We start from the raw sequence: 15,569 nt of genomic DNA, 5'->3' as shown, positions 1-15,569 counted from the left end.
GACAGGTTTTGAGGGGGCGGGGGGTGGGAGGTTGGGGGAACCAGATGGTGGGGAATAGGGAGGGCAGGTATTGCATGGAGTACTGGGTGTTTTGCAAAAACAATGAATACTGTTACGCTGGAAAAATAAATAAATAAATAAATTTTTAAATGAATAAAAAAGATTTTATATATTTATTTGAGAGAAAGAGTGTGCTAGTGGGGAAGAGGGACAAGCAGACTCTGTGCTGAATGTGGAGACTGTTGGGGGGCTTGATCTCAGGACCCTGAGATCATAACCCCAAATGAGATCAAGAGTTGGATGCCCCAGGGAAATACAAATCAAAACCATAATGAGATACCCCCTCACACCAGTCAGAATGGCTAAATTAACAAGTGAGGAAACAACAGGTGTTGGCAAGGATGCGGAGAAAGGGGAACCCTCCTACACTGTTGGTGGGAATGCAAGCTGGTGCAGCCACTCTGGAAAACAATATGAAGGTTCCTCAAAAAGTCGGAAATAGTGGGGCAGTGGGTGGCTCAGTTAAGCATCTGCCTTTGGCTCAGGCCATGATCCCAGAGTCTGGGATTGGGCCCCACATCAGGCTCCCTGGCTCAGTGGGAAACCTGCTTCTCCCTCTCCCACTCCCCCTGCTGTGTTCCCTCTCTTGCTGTGTCTCTCTGTGTCAAATAAATAAATATAATCTTTAAAAAAAAAAGTTGAAAATAGAGCTACCCTATATCCCAGCAATTGCACTACTGGGTATTTACCCCAAAGATACAAATGTAGTAACCTGAAGGGCCACGTGCACCCCAGTGTTTATAGCAACAATGTCCGTAATAGCCAACTAAGGAAAGTCTTTCTCTGCCTGCCTCTCTGCCTACTTGTGTGTGATCTCTCTGTCAAATAAATAAATAAATAAATAATCTTTTTTTTTTTTTTAATTGAAATCTTGCCATTTACAATGATGTGGATGGAACTAGAGGGTATTATGGTAAGTGAAATAAGCCAATCAGAGAAAAATGATTACATATGATCCCACTGTTTGGTATTTGAGAAACAAAGCAGAGGATCATCAGGGAAGAGAGGAAAAAATGAAACAAGACAAACCCAAAGAGGGAGACAAACCGTAAGAGACTCTTAATCTCAGGAAACAAACTGAAGCTTGCTAGAGTGGAGGGGAGTGGGAGGCATGGGGTAGCTAGGTGGTGGGTATGTGTTGTGGGGAGCCCTCTGTATTGTATATGACTAATGAATCACAGACCTGTACCCCTGAAACAAATTACATTATATGTTAGTTGTTGGGTCGCTGGGCTCCGGGAGTGCAGGAAGAACAATAGAAAGGACCGCAGGGGGGCGCCTGGGTGGCTCAGTGGGTTAAAGCCTCTGCCTTCGGCTCAGGTCATGATCCCAGTGTCCTGGGATCGAGCCCCGCATCGGGCTCTCTGCTCAGCAGGGAGCCTGCTTCCTCCTCTCTCTCTGCCTACTTGTAATTTCTGTCTTTCAAATAAATGAATAAAATCTTAAAAAAAAAAAAAAAAAAAGAACGGACCGCAAGGTCCTGCCATCTTCCAGCCTCCTCCTCCACCCCCTTTCCTCTCCATAGGTAACCCAATACCTATGCAGGAAACAGATAAAGACCCCCCCCCAACTCCCTCCCGGTCCGACTTCCCCCACTCTGCTTTCCAGAGTCGTGGAACCGGGAACCTCAGAACCTTGGAACCTCACCTAGGGTGCCCACCTCCTCCCAGGCACAACTTTCCTGGCTCCCCTTCTCCTGAGCCCTGAAACTTCACCTGAGAGTGCCGTTAATAAATATTGCCTTGCGCCCACTTCGCCTGGTTTCGGTGTTTATCTCGCCTATAAAACTTCTTTATATTTGGTGCCCGAAGCCCGGGAGGAGATTGAGCCCCCACCCTGGTGGGGAGGCTCTCTCCTCTCCCTAGCCGGACCTGGACCTGCCTTTCTGAATGCCACTTCCAAAGCCGTGGTGAGTTTCCCCCAATTCCGAGCCCCCCTCCGGAAAGCCCTGCCCTAATCGCAGCCGCGTCAGGGCGGGCCCGCCGGTCACCAGGTGACCTCCGTGACTCCGAGAGGCTGGGAGACATCCTAACCTCTATGGCAGTCGACACAGTTTTTCCGCAACCCAGTGGTGGACGAGGGGACGCCTTCCTCCAGCCCTCGGGTTGCCCGGCAACGAATCGTGGGGACCTCCCAATCCAAATTCGACCCTAAAACATCTCGGGGGTGTTTTAGGCCTATTGACCAATCTTAAAACCCTGGAACTGGACCAGGACCTGCAAAAACGATGTTACTGTACTGTCGCTTGGCCACAATACCAATTAGACAATCAGTCCCAGTGGCCTCCGGAAGGCACGTTTAATTATCATATTTTCATGGACCTAAATAATCTCAGCAGGCACCAAGGCAGATGGGCCAAGGTCCTTATGTTCCCATATCCCGGCACCTTGTAGGCCCTTTGAGCGTATGAAAGCTCCGTTGAAACACCCCTTTCCTTCACCTTCCCCCAACCGCAGGGTGCATAACCTGCCATCCCTCACAACCCCAGGCAGCAGCTCTTCCTGCCCATGGGTCCTTTCCCAGTGCTTTAATAAACCACCAAAGATTTTGCACCAAAGATGTCTCAAGAATTCTTTCTTGGTCATCGGCTCTGGACCTCACCCCAGTGAACCTCATCTAGGTTCTAGAACTTCATCACAAGCACCTCAAAAATGAAATTAATTTTTTTGAAATTAATTTTGAAAGAAAAGTCAGTCTAATATTGGAAACTAAAGCAAATAAAACCTATTTATTTAGCAAATTTTAAGGTAACTATTAGAGAAAATAATTATTTCTGGTGACTTTTGAATATAGAACTCTGTACATTCTTTATGGTAAATAAGGAGTAAGAGAACAACAAATTAATATTAAATTTCATTTAGCAATTTTATTTTTAGGAGCAGTAATTGTTGCAGTTTTAAAGCTATTTTATGTATATTTTATGTATATATGTTTTATGTATATTTTAAGATAAAGCTAATAGGTAAATATGTCCAGGTTATTAGGAACCAAGATCTTCAATTTCCCTGGTAAAAGATATAGAATACAGAATTGAGTCCAAGATGGTGGAGGAGGAAGAGAACTTAATTTCGTCTGATCCCAGGAATTCAGCTAGATAGCTATGAAACCACACTGAATACCTGCAAACTCAGCCTGAGATCTAAGAAAAGAACAGCTGCAACTCTACGAATAGAAAAGCCACCACTTCCTGCAAGGTAGGAGGTTTGTAGGAGAGAATCAGAGGCAATGCTGTGGTTTTGGAATATAGGTGAGGTTCAGATGGGATCCAGAGCTGACAACCAAGAAAGAACTCTTGAGATGTCTTTGGTGCAAAAAGATGGTTTTATTAAAGCACAGGACTGGTTGGCTGAAAGAGCTGCACTGGGGTTATGAGCAGCAATTGATCATATACAATGGGGTTGGGGGAAGTAAGGAAAAAGGGAGGTTTCAAAAGGATTTTCACATGTTGAAGAAGACCCCCAGGATACTGGAAGTCTAGCCCATTCTCAAGCTAAGGTTGTTTTTCCCTCTGGTAAAATATTAACATTAAGATAGTTGGGAGGGGCACTGAGAGGCTCAGTTGTTAAGCATCTGCCTTCTGCTCAGGTCCTGGGATGGAGCCCCACATCAGACTCCCTTCTAGGCAAGAAGCCTGCTTCTCCCTCTCCCACTCCCCCTGCTTATGTTGCCACTCTCACTGTCTCTCTCTCTCTCTCTCTCTGTCAAATAAGTAAAATCTTAAAAAAAATAATAAGATAGTTGGGAGCTTCCTGGAAGAAGGTCCCACATTTGGGTGGGTGGTGTCACAGGACATCAGCTTGTGCTTTGTTTCAGCTAGGCTTCTGCTCCCTCATCAGCAATATATGAGTGGGGGGAGGGGCGGCAGGGGTTCCATCAACCAGCTATCAGCAAGTGATAGAGCAGTGGGGAATAAAATCAGAACTTTTAGAAGTCTGCCCTGCTGGAGTGGAACCCTCCCTGGGATAGTGTGGTCACAGAACCCTCAGGGTCACAGAAAGAAGGAGGGGGTGACTGAGCATGGCAGAGCTCCCAGATATCAGAGTGGGGAAGCCAGCTACAAAGATGGAGCCCAGGAGTGGGCTCTCAGCTCGGTGTTGCCATAAACTGTGCTCCATAGCACAGTCTGGCCCCTGCTCTGCAGGGACCCAACAAGCAGGAGAACTGGGGAGACTCCCCTTCCTTCCCCAGGAGAAGCATCACAGGAGCATGCCATAGGAATCTGCTGGGTTTGAAGACTCATAACAGGGCCATGTTCTGGGAAGAGAAATGCCCTGTCGCAGGCCAGGTGAGCACCAAGTGCGGCCAGAGACCAGGGAGACAGGAGTGACTGACTGCTTTTCTCCAAGTGTGCACTTGATGTGGGAAACAGAGGCAGAAGAAAAGTTATTAAATTTCCTTACCCACTGACAAACCCCCGAAACAGGCAGAGTGACATTCCTCTAGGGAGTCAACTGCCTCCACCTTAATAGTTTGCTAAGGGGCAAAAGGCAATCCTAGCCTGACCAACCCACCCCAACCAGGATCCTGTGGGTCTACTTTAACATATAAAAATTCCTTTGGAAACTTCTTTTATCTCTAAACCTTCCAAGATATGGGTTGGCAATCATCCCCAAGCGTGTGGCTCACCAATATTGTTCTGAAGGGTCTCATGACTAAGGTTTTATTAAATAGTAATGATGAAGGAGCAGAAGGCTGGCCGAGGACAAAGCAAAAGCTGGCACCTTACACCCCCTCTCCCTCCCAACCTCGGTGACATGTGTGACATTCATCAGGCACTCCTGGCTGCCCTAAAAAGAAAACAAATAGTTAACTTGTAGAGATCACAATCCTACAAGACAGGAGTCTAACTCAGTTTACAAATGTCCTAGTGATTTACAACAAAGAAGATATCTTATCAATAGCCTAACTTCCAGAGACAAGTAACTCAGTTCCTAAAGCCCTAACATTGCCCTCCCCTCCATAAAACTGAAGGAGGCTGAGGCAGAAGGAAATGTAAATAAAGTTAAATTTCTTCTAAACCTAAAGCTCATTGACAAGGATGTGTGATAGGAGGAATGTGACATTCCACCAGGAAACTCCCAACTGTCTTCATGTTAGTGCCTCATTAGAGGGAAAAACAGCCTTGGCTTGACAATAACCAGGCCTCCAGTATCGTGACAGTCTTCTTTACTGTGACAGCCCTTCTGAACACCCACTTTGTCCTCACCTACCCAACTCCTGTGTATATAATCAGCCACTCTGTGTATATAATCATTCACTCCTTGAATAGAGCCCCACATCGGGCTCTCTGCTCAGAGGGGAGCCTGCTTCCCTCTCTCTCTCTGCCTGCCTCTCTGCCTACTTGTAATCTCTGTCAAATAAATAAATAAAATCTTTTAAAAAACAAAACTCTAGCTCTAGGGGGAATACAGCACATAAAATTCATGGCTTTTTTACCCCAAGATTCTTTAGTCTCTCAACTTTACTTTTTTAATTTCCTTTTTCAAACAATTTCTTATTTTATCAACTCTTTTTAAATTTTTTAAAGATTTTATTTATTTATTTGAGAGTGAAAGAATGAGTGAGAAAGAGAACAAGCAAGGGGAATGGCAGAGGGAGAGGGAGAAGCTGGTTCCCCCAGAGCAAGGGAGCCTGATGCAGGGCTCAATCCCAGGACCCTGGGATCATGACCTGAGCCAAAGGCAGACACTGAACCAACTGAGCCACCCAGATGCTCCTTATCAACTCCTTTTTTAAATCATCTTTAATTTTCACTTTTACATTATGTTCTATCCCTTCATTGTATATAATCTTATTTTTGTGTGTGTGTGTATATATATATATATATTTTCTTTCTTTCTTTACAATTTTGGGATGCAGTTTCTTCTAGCAGACCAAAATACCTCCAAAATCTAGTGTATGGTTCTGTTCTATCAACCTGTCTGATCATATTCAATTTTTTTTCTTCTTTTTGTTTTTCTTCTTGCTTTATTTTGTTAAAGTCTTTTAAAATTTTCATGTTTACAATTACATTCCATCCTTTCATTGTTTTTAATTTTATTTTTGTATATGTAACTTTTTCTTTATTTTTTATTTTTTAACTTTTCTTTATTTACAATTTTAAGATGTAGTTTCTTCTAACAAACTGACCAAAATACACTTGGGAAATAGTGTATTGTTAGTTTTTTTCACCTGTTTGTATCCTTTCCTTTCTTGTTGTTGTGGCTTTTCTCTCATTCATTTTTTCTTTCTTTTAATTTACATTTTATTTTATACATTTAATTAATTAATTAATACATTTAATTTTATAGTTACATTCTATCCTTTCATTGTATTTAATTTTATTTTTGTACATATATAAGTTTTTCTTTCTTTATAATTTGGAATCTAATTTTCTAAAAAACAGAACAAAATACAAAGAGAATCCAGTATTTTGCTCTATTCTGCTCACCTGTCTGATTATATTCTCTTTTTCTTTCTCTCTCTCTCTTTTTTTACCCTGGTGTCAGGTCTCTACTGATTTGTTTAGTGTATATTAATCTGGAGTCATTGTTGCCATTTTAGTATTTTGTTCTTTCATTCATCTATTCTTCCCTGGACAGAATGACAAGACAGAGTACTCACCTCAAAAAAGAGAACAAGAAGAAGTACTGACTGCCAGGGACCTAATCAGTATGGGCATAAGTAAGACTTCAGAACTAGACTTCAAAATAATGATTATAAATATATTAGCTGGGCTTGAAAAAACCAAAGATGCCAGAAAATCCCTTTCCAGAGAAATAAAAGAACTAAAATGTAACCAAGTTGAAATAAAAAAGGCTATTAATGAGATGCAATAAAAAATGGAGGCTCTAACTGCTAGGATAAATGAGGCAGAAGAAAGAATTAGTAATATAGAAGATCAAATGATAGAAAATAAAGAAGCTGAGAAAAAGAGAGATAAACAACTACTGGATCACAAGGGGAGAATTCAAGAGATAAGTGATACCATAAAATGAAACAATATTAGAATAACTGTATCCCAGAAGAAAAGGAGAGAAAAGAAGGGCAGTAAGGTATATTGGAGCAAATTATAGCAGAGAACTTCCATAATCTGGGAAATGAAGCAGGCATCAAAATCTAGGCGGCACAGAGAACCCCCCTCAAAATCAATAAAAATAGGTCAACACCCTGACATATAATAATGAAATTTATGAATCTTAGAGGCACAGAGAAAATCCTGAAAGCAGCTCAGGACAAGAGGTCTGTAACCTACAATACAAGGCTAGAAACATTAGATTAGCAAGAGACCTATCCACAGAGACCCAGCAGGCCAGAAAGGACTGGTAGAATATATTCAGGGTGCTAAACAAGAAAAATATGCAGCCAAGAATATTTTACCCAGCTAGGATGTCATTCAAAATAGAAGGAGTGATAAAAAGTGACCAGGACCAAAAAAAAGTAAAAGAATTTGTGATTACCAAACAAGCCCTACAATAAATATTAAAAGGGGTCCTCTAAACAAAGAGAGAGCCAAAATAACACAGACCAGAAAGGAACAGAAACAATATACAGAAAGTCACTGTAATTTGCAGGCAATACGATGGCACTGAATTCATATCTTTCAATAGTTACTCAGAATGTATGGGATAAATGCCCGAATCAAAAGACACAGGGTATCAGATTGGATAAAAAAGCAAGACCCATCCAAATGCTGTCTGCAAGAGACTCATTTTAGACCCAAAAACACCTCCAGATTTAAAGTGAGGGGGTAGACCAATGTTCATAGCAGCAATGTCCACAAGCCAAGCTGTGGTAGGTCCAAGATACCTTCAACAAATGAATGGATAAAGATGTGGTTCATATATACGATGGAATATTACTCAGCCATCAGAAAGGATTACCATCTACCATTTATTTGCATTGACATGGATGGAAGTGGAGGGGATTACACTAAGGGGAATAAGTCAAGCAGAGAAAGACAATTATCATACAGTTTCACTCATATGTGGAATATAAGGAATAGCACAGAGGACCACAGGGGAAGGGAGGGAAAACTGAATGGGAAGAAATCAGAGAAGGAGACACACCATGAGAGACTCAGAACTCTGAGAAACAATCTATGGGTTGCAGAAGGGAGGAGGTAGGGGATGGTATCACTGGGTAATGGGCATTAAGGAGGGCACATGATCTGATGAGCCCTGGGTGTTTGTTTGTTTTTCATTTAATTTTATTTTTTCAGGGGAACCTGGGTGGCTCAGTGGGTTAAAGCCTATGCTTTCAGCTTGGGTCATCCCAGGGTCCTGGGACCGAGCCCCACATTGGGCTCTCTGCTCAGCAGGGAGCCTACTTCCTCCTCTCTCTCTCTCTCTGCCTGCCTCTCTGCCTACTTGTGATCACTATTTGTCAAATAAATAAAGTCTTTTTAAAAAATTTTATTTTGGGGGCGCCTGGGTGGCTCAGTGGTTTAAAGCCTCTGCCTTTCGCTCGGGTCATGATCCCAGGGTCCTGGGATCGAGCCCCGCATCGGGCTCTCTGCTTGGCAGGGAGCCTGCTTCCTCCTCTCTCTCTCTCTCTCTCTGCCTGCCTCTCTGCCTACTTGTGATCTCTCTCTGTCAAATAGATGAATAAAATCTTTAAAAAAAAAATTTATTTTGGGGCGCCTGGGTGGCTCAGTGGGTTAAAGCCTCTGCCTTCGGCCCAGGTCATGGTCTCAGGTTCCTGGGATCGAGCCCCACATTGGGCTCTCTGCTTAGCAGAGAACCTGCTTCCTCCTCTCTCTCTGCCTGCCTCTCTGACTACTTGTAATCTCTGTCTATCAAATAAATAAATAAAATCTTTAAAGAAATAAAATAAAATGGCTTCTGCTTTAAAAAAAAAAAATTATTTTTTCAGTGTTCCGAGATTCATTGTTTATGCACCACACAAGCCCTGGGTGTTATATGCAACTAATGAATCACTGAACACTACATTAAAAACTAATGATGTAATCACTAGCCATTAGGGAGATTCAAATTAAAACCACATTGAGATACCACCTGACACCAGTTAGAATGGCCAAAATTAGCAAGACAGGAAACAACATGTGTTGGAGAGGTTGTGGAGAAAGGGGAACCCTCTTACACTGTTGGTGGGAATGCAAATTGGTGCAGCCATTCTGGAGAAAGGTGTGGAGATTCCTCAAGAAATTAAAAATAGAGCTTCCCTATGACCCTGCAATTGCACTGCTGGGTATTTACCCCAAAGATACAGATGGAGTGAAAAGAAGAGCCATCTGTACCCCAATGTTTATTGCAGCAATGGCCACGGTCGCCAAACTGTGGAAAGAACCAAGATGCCCTTCAACGGACGAATGGATAAGGAAGATGTGGTCCATATACATGATGGAGTATTATGCCTCCATCAAAAAGGATGAATACCCAACTTTTGTAGCAACATGGATGGGACTGGAAGAGATTATGCTGAGTGAAATAAGTCAAGCAGAGACAGTCAAGTATCACATGGTTTTACTTATTTGTGGAGCATAACAAAGAACATGGAGGATATGGGGAGATGGAGAGGAGAAGGGAGTTGTGGGAAATTGGAAGGGGAGATGAACCATGAGAGACTATGGACTCTGAAAAACAACCTGAGGGTTTTGAAGGGGTGGGGGGCGGGAGGTTGGGGAACCAGGTGGAGGGTAATAGAGAGGGCACGTATTGCATGGAGCACTGGGTGTGGTGCAAAAACAATGAGTACTGTTATGCTGAAAATAAATAAATTAATTTAAAAAAACGATGTAGCATATGTTGGCTAATTGAATTTAAATTTAAAAATTAAAAACAAAATAAAGAGGGGATGGAAAACTATTTATCATACTAATGGACATCAAAAGAAAGCTGGGGTAGAAATCCGTATAGCAGACAAACTAGATTCTAAACCAAAGACTGTAATAGGAAATAAGGAAAGACATTACATCATAATTAAAGGATCTATCCAACAAGAAGATCTAACAATTGTAAATATTTATGCCCTCAACATGGAAGCAGCCAATTATATTGACCAATTAATAACAAAATCAAAGAAACACATCAACAATAATACAATAATAGTAGGAGACATTAACACCCCCCTCACAGCAATGGACAGGTCATCTAAGCAGAAGATCAACAAGGAAAAAAGGGCTTTGAATGAAACACTGGACCAGATGGACTTCACAGATATATTCGGAACATTCCATCCTAAAGCAACAGAATACACATTCTTCTCGAGTGCACATAGAACAGTCTCCAGAATAGATCATATCCTGGGTCACAAATCAGGTCTCAACCAGTACCAAAAGATTGGGATCATTCCCTGCATATTTTCAAACCACAATGCTCTGAAGCTAGAACTCAATCACAAGAGGAAATTTGGAAGGAACTCAAATACATGGAGGCTAACGAGCATTCTATAAAGAATGAGTTTGTTAACCAGGAAATTAAAGACAAATTTAAAAAACAAATTCATGGAAACAAATGAAAGTGAAAACACAACTGTTCAAAATCTTTGGGACACAACAAAGGTGGTATTAAGAGGGAAGTATATAGCAATACAAGCCTTTCTCAAGGAACAAGAAAGGTCTCAAATATACCTAACCCTACACATAAAGCAGCTGGAGAAAGAACACAAAGAAAGCCTGAGCCCAGCAGGAGAAGAGAAGTAATAAATATCAGAGCAGAAATCAAGGAAATAGAAACCAAAGAATAGTAGAACAGATCAATGAAACTAGGAGCTGGTTCTTTGAAGGAATTAATAAAATTGATTAACCCCTAGCCAGACCTATCAGAAAGAAAAGAGAAAGGACCCAAATAAATAAAATCATGAATGAAAGAGGAGAGATCACAACCAACACTGAAGAAATACAAACTAGTATAAAAACATATTATGAACAACTATATGCCAACAAATTAGGCAATCTGGAAGGAATGGATGCATTCTTAGAGATGTATAAACTACCAAAATGAATCACAAAGAAATAGAAAACCCAAACACACCCATAACCAGCAAGGAAATCGAATCAGTGATCAAAAAATCTCCCAACAAAAAGAGCCTAGGGCCAGATGACTTCCCAGGGGAATTCTACCAAACATTTTTTTAAAGATTTTATTTATTTATTTGACAGACAGAGATCACAAGTAGGCAGAGAGTCAGGCAGAGAGAGAGGAGGAAGCAGGCTTCCCATTGAGCAGAAAGCCCAATGCAGGGCTCAATCCAGGACCCTGGGATCATGACCTGAGCTGAAGGCAGAGGCTTTAACCCACTGAGCCACCAGGCACCCCAATACCAAACATTTAAAGAAGAATTAATACATATTCTTCTGAAGCTCTTTCAAAAAATAGAAATGGGGGCAACTGGGTGGCTCAGTCATTAAGTGCCTTCATTCAGCTCAGGTCATGATCCCAGGGTCCTGGGATCAAGCCCTGCATTACGCTCGCTCCCTGCTCAGTGGGAAGCCTGCTTCTCCCTCTCCCACTCCCCCTGCTTCTGTTCCCTCTCGCTGTATCTCTCTGTCAAATAAATAAATAAAATCTTTTTTTAAAAAATAGAAATAGAAGGGAAATTTCCAAACTCTTTCCAGGAGGCCAGCATTACATTTATCCCCAAAACAAAGACCCCACAAAAAGAAGAATTACAGACCAATATCCCTGTTGAACTTGGACGCAAAAATTCTCACCAAGATACTAGTTAATAGGATCCAACAGCACATTAAAAGCATTATTCACCAGGACTAAGTGGGATTTATTCCTGGGCTGCAAGGTGGATTAAACATCTGCAAATCAATCAGTGTGATACAATACATAAATAAAAGAAAGGACAAGTCATATGATCCTCTCAATAGATGCAGAAAAAGCGTATGACTAAGTACAGCATCCTGTCTTGATTAAACACAGTGTAGGGATAGAGGCTACAAGTATGGAACCTGACTGGATCTTTTTTTTTTTTTTCTTAATTAATGCTATGAAAGATACTTAACAGGGGAAAGTTTGAATATGGATTAATATTAGATGACATTAGGAATTTGAATATGGATTCATGTTAGATGATAGTGGGAATTATTAATTCATCATATAATTCCACTGTGGTTATGTAAGATACATACCAAAGATTTAGGGATGAATGATTATGGTGTCTGTAACTTGCTTTCAGATAGGTTTAGGAAAAGAAAGATAAGTATACAAACAGATGAAAAGATACAGTTACGGTAAGTATGGCCAAATATTAAGATTGTTGTATCCTTGTATGTATGTGTGTATGTATTTTTGGTGCAAAAAAAGGTGATTCTGTTAAAGCACAGGGACAGGACCTGTGGGTAGAAGAGCTGTTGCTGAACCCTTGCAGTTGGTTTTTGGGTGTTTATCATCCCTTTTTACTCAGTTTTTCTGTATGTTAAACAGTTTTCAAAATAAAACTGGGTGGCTCAGTCAGTTAAGTATTGCCTTCAGCTCAGATCATGACTGGGGTCCTGGGATCAAGCCCAGAGACTAACACCCCGCTCAGCAGGGAGTCTGTTTCTCCCTCTCCCTCCAGCTCTCCCCTCTGCTTGTGCTCTGTCAAATGAATAATTTAAAAATCTTTTTAAAAATTTAAAAGAGGGGAGGCAAAGAAGAAGTCAAACTATCACTCTTTGCAGATGATATGATACATTATGTGGAAAACCCAAAAGACTCCACTCCAAATCTGCTAGAACTTGTACAGGAATTCAGTAAAGTGTCAGGATATAAAATCAGTGCACAGAAATCAGTTGCATTTCTATACACCAACAAGAAGACAGAAGAAAGAGAAATTAAGGAGTCGATCCCATTTACAATTGCACCCAAAACCATAAGATACCTAGGAATAAACCTAACCAAAGAGGCAAAGAATCTGTACTCAGAAAACTATAAAGTACTCATGAAAGAAATTGAGGAAGTCACAAAGAAATGGAAAAATGTTCCATGCTCATGGATTGGAAGAATAAATATTGTGAAAATGCCTATGCTACCTAAAGCAATCTACACATTTAATGCAGTCCCTATCAAAATACCATCCATTTTTTTTCAAAGAAATGGAACAAATAATCCTAAAATTTATATGGAACCAGAAAAGACCTCGAATAGCCAGAGGAATGTTGAAAAAGAAAGCTAACGTTGGTGGGATCACAATCCAGACTTCAAGCTCTATTACAAAGCTGTCATCATCAAGACAGTATGGTATTGGCAAAAAAACAGACATGTAGATCAATGGAACAGAATAGAAAGCCCAGAAATAGACCATCAACCCTATGGTCAACTAATCTTCGACAAAGCAGGAAAAAATTTTCAATGGAAAAAAGACAGTCTCTTCAACAAATGGTGTTGGGAAAATTAGAGAGCCACATGCAGAAAAATGAAACTGGACCATTTCCTTACACCACACATGAAAATAGACTCAAAATGGATGAAGGACCTCAATGTGAGAAAGGAATCCATCAAAATCCTTAAGAAGAATACAGGCAGCAACCTCTTCGACCTCAGCCTCAGCAACTTCTTCCTAGGAACATTGCCAAAGGCAAGGGAAGCAAGGGCAAAAATGAACTTATTGGGACTTCATCAAAATCAAAAGCTTCTGCACAGCAAAGGAAACAGTTAACAAAACCAAAAGACAACTGACAGAATGGGAAAAGATATTTGCAAAAGACATATCAGATAAAGGGCTAGTATCCAAAATCTATAAAGAATTTCTCAAACTCAACACCCAAAGAACAAATAACCCAATCAAGAAATAGGCTGAGGACATGAACAGACATTTCTGCAAAGAAGACATCCAGATGGCCAACAGACACATGAAAAAGTGCTCCACGTCACTCAGCATCAGGGAAATACAAATCAAAACCACAATGAGATACCTCCTCACACCAGTCAGAATGGCTAAAATTAACAAGTCAGGAAAGGACAGATGCTGGCGAGGATGCAGAGAAAGGGGAACCCTCCTACACTGTTGGTGGGAATGCAAACTGGTGCAACCACTCTGGAAAACAGCATGGAGGTTCCTCAAATGTTGAAAATAGAGCTATCCTATGACCCAGCAATCGCACTACTGGGTATTTACCATAAAGATACAAATGTAGTGATCTGAAGGGGCATGTGCACCCGAATGTTTATGGCAGCAATGTCCACAATAGCCAAACTATGGAAAGAACCTAGATGTCCATCAACAGATGAGTGGATAAAGAAGATATGGTATATATATACAATGGAATACTATGCAACCATCAAAAGAAATGAAATCTTGCCATTTGCGACGACATAGATGGAACTATAAGTCAATCAGAGAAAGACAATTATCATATGATCTCCCTGATATGAGGAAGTTGAGAGGCAATGTGGGGAGGTTGGGGGGTAGGAAGGGACTAAATGAAACAAGACGGGATCGGGAGGGAGACAAACCATAATAGACTCTCTTTTTTTTTTTTTTTTCTCATTTTATTATTTTTTCAGCGTAACAGTATTCATTCTTTTTGCACAACACCCAGTGCTCCATGCAAAACGTGCCTTCTCCATTACCCACCACCTGTTCCCCCAACCTCCCACCCCTGACCCTTCAAAACCCTCAGGTTGTTTTTCAGAGTCCATAGTCTCTTATGGTTCGCTTCCCCTCCCCAATGTCCATAGCCCGCTCCCCCTCCCCCAATCCCACCTCCTCGCAGCAACCCCCAGTTTGTTTTGTGAGATTAAGAGTCATTTATGGTTTGTCTCCCTCCCAATCCCATCTTGTTTCATTTATTCTTCTCCTATCTCCTACCCCCCCATGTTGCTTCTCCATGTCCTCATATCAGGGAGATCATATGATAGTTGTCTTTCTCCGATTGACTTATTTCACTAAGCATGATACGCTCTAGTTCCATCCACGTTGTCGCAAATGGCAAGATTTCATTTCTTTTGATGGCTGCATAGTATTCCATTGTGTATATATACCACATCTTCTTTATCCATTCATCTGTTGATGGACATCTAGGTTCTTTCCATAGTCTGGCTATTGTAGACATTGCTGCTATAAACATTCGGGTACACGTGCCCCTTCGGATCACTATGTTTGTATCTTTAGGGTAAATACCCAGTAGTGCAATTGCTGGGTCATAGGGTAGTTCTATTTTCAACATTTTGAGGAACCTCCATGCTGTTTTCCAGAGTGGTTGCACCAGCTTGCATTCCCACCAACAGTGGAGGAGGGTTCCCCTTTCTCCACATCCTCGCCAGCATCTGTCATTTCCTGACTTGTTCATTTTAGCCATTCTGACTGGTGTGAGGTGATATCTCATTGTGGTTTTGATTTGTATTTCCCTGATGCCGAGTGACGTGGAGCACTTTTTCATGTGTCTGTTGGCCATCTGGATGTCTTCTTTGCAGAGATGTCTGTTCATGTCCTCTGCCCATTTCTTGATTGGATTGTTTGTTCTTTGGGTGTTGAGTTTGCTAAGTTCCTTATAGATTTTGGATACTAGCCCTTTATCTGATATGTCGTTTGCAAATATCTTCTCCCATTCTGTCAGTTGTCTTTTGGTTTTGTTAACT

This window comes from Meles meles, chromosome 5 (assembly GCF_922984935.1).
Source record: "Meles meles chromosome 5, mMelMel3.1 paternal haplotype, whole genome shotgun sequence".
Lineage (NCBI taxonomy): Eukaryota > Metazoa > Chordata > Mammalia > Carnivora > Mustelidae > Meles > Meles meles.
Note: the sequence above shows the minus strand (reverse complement) of the source record.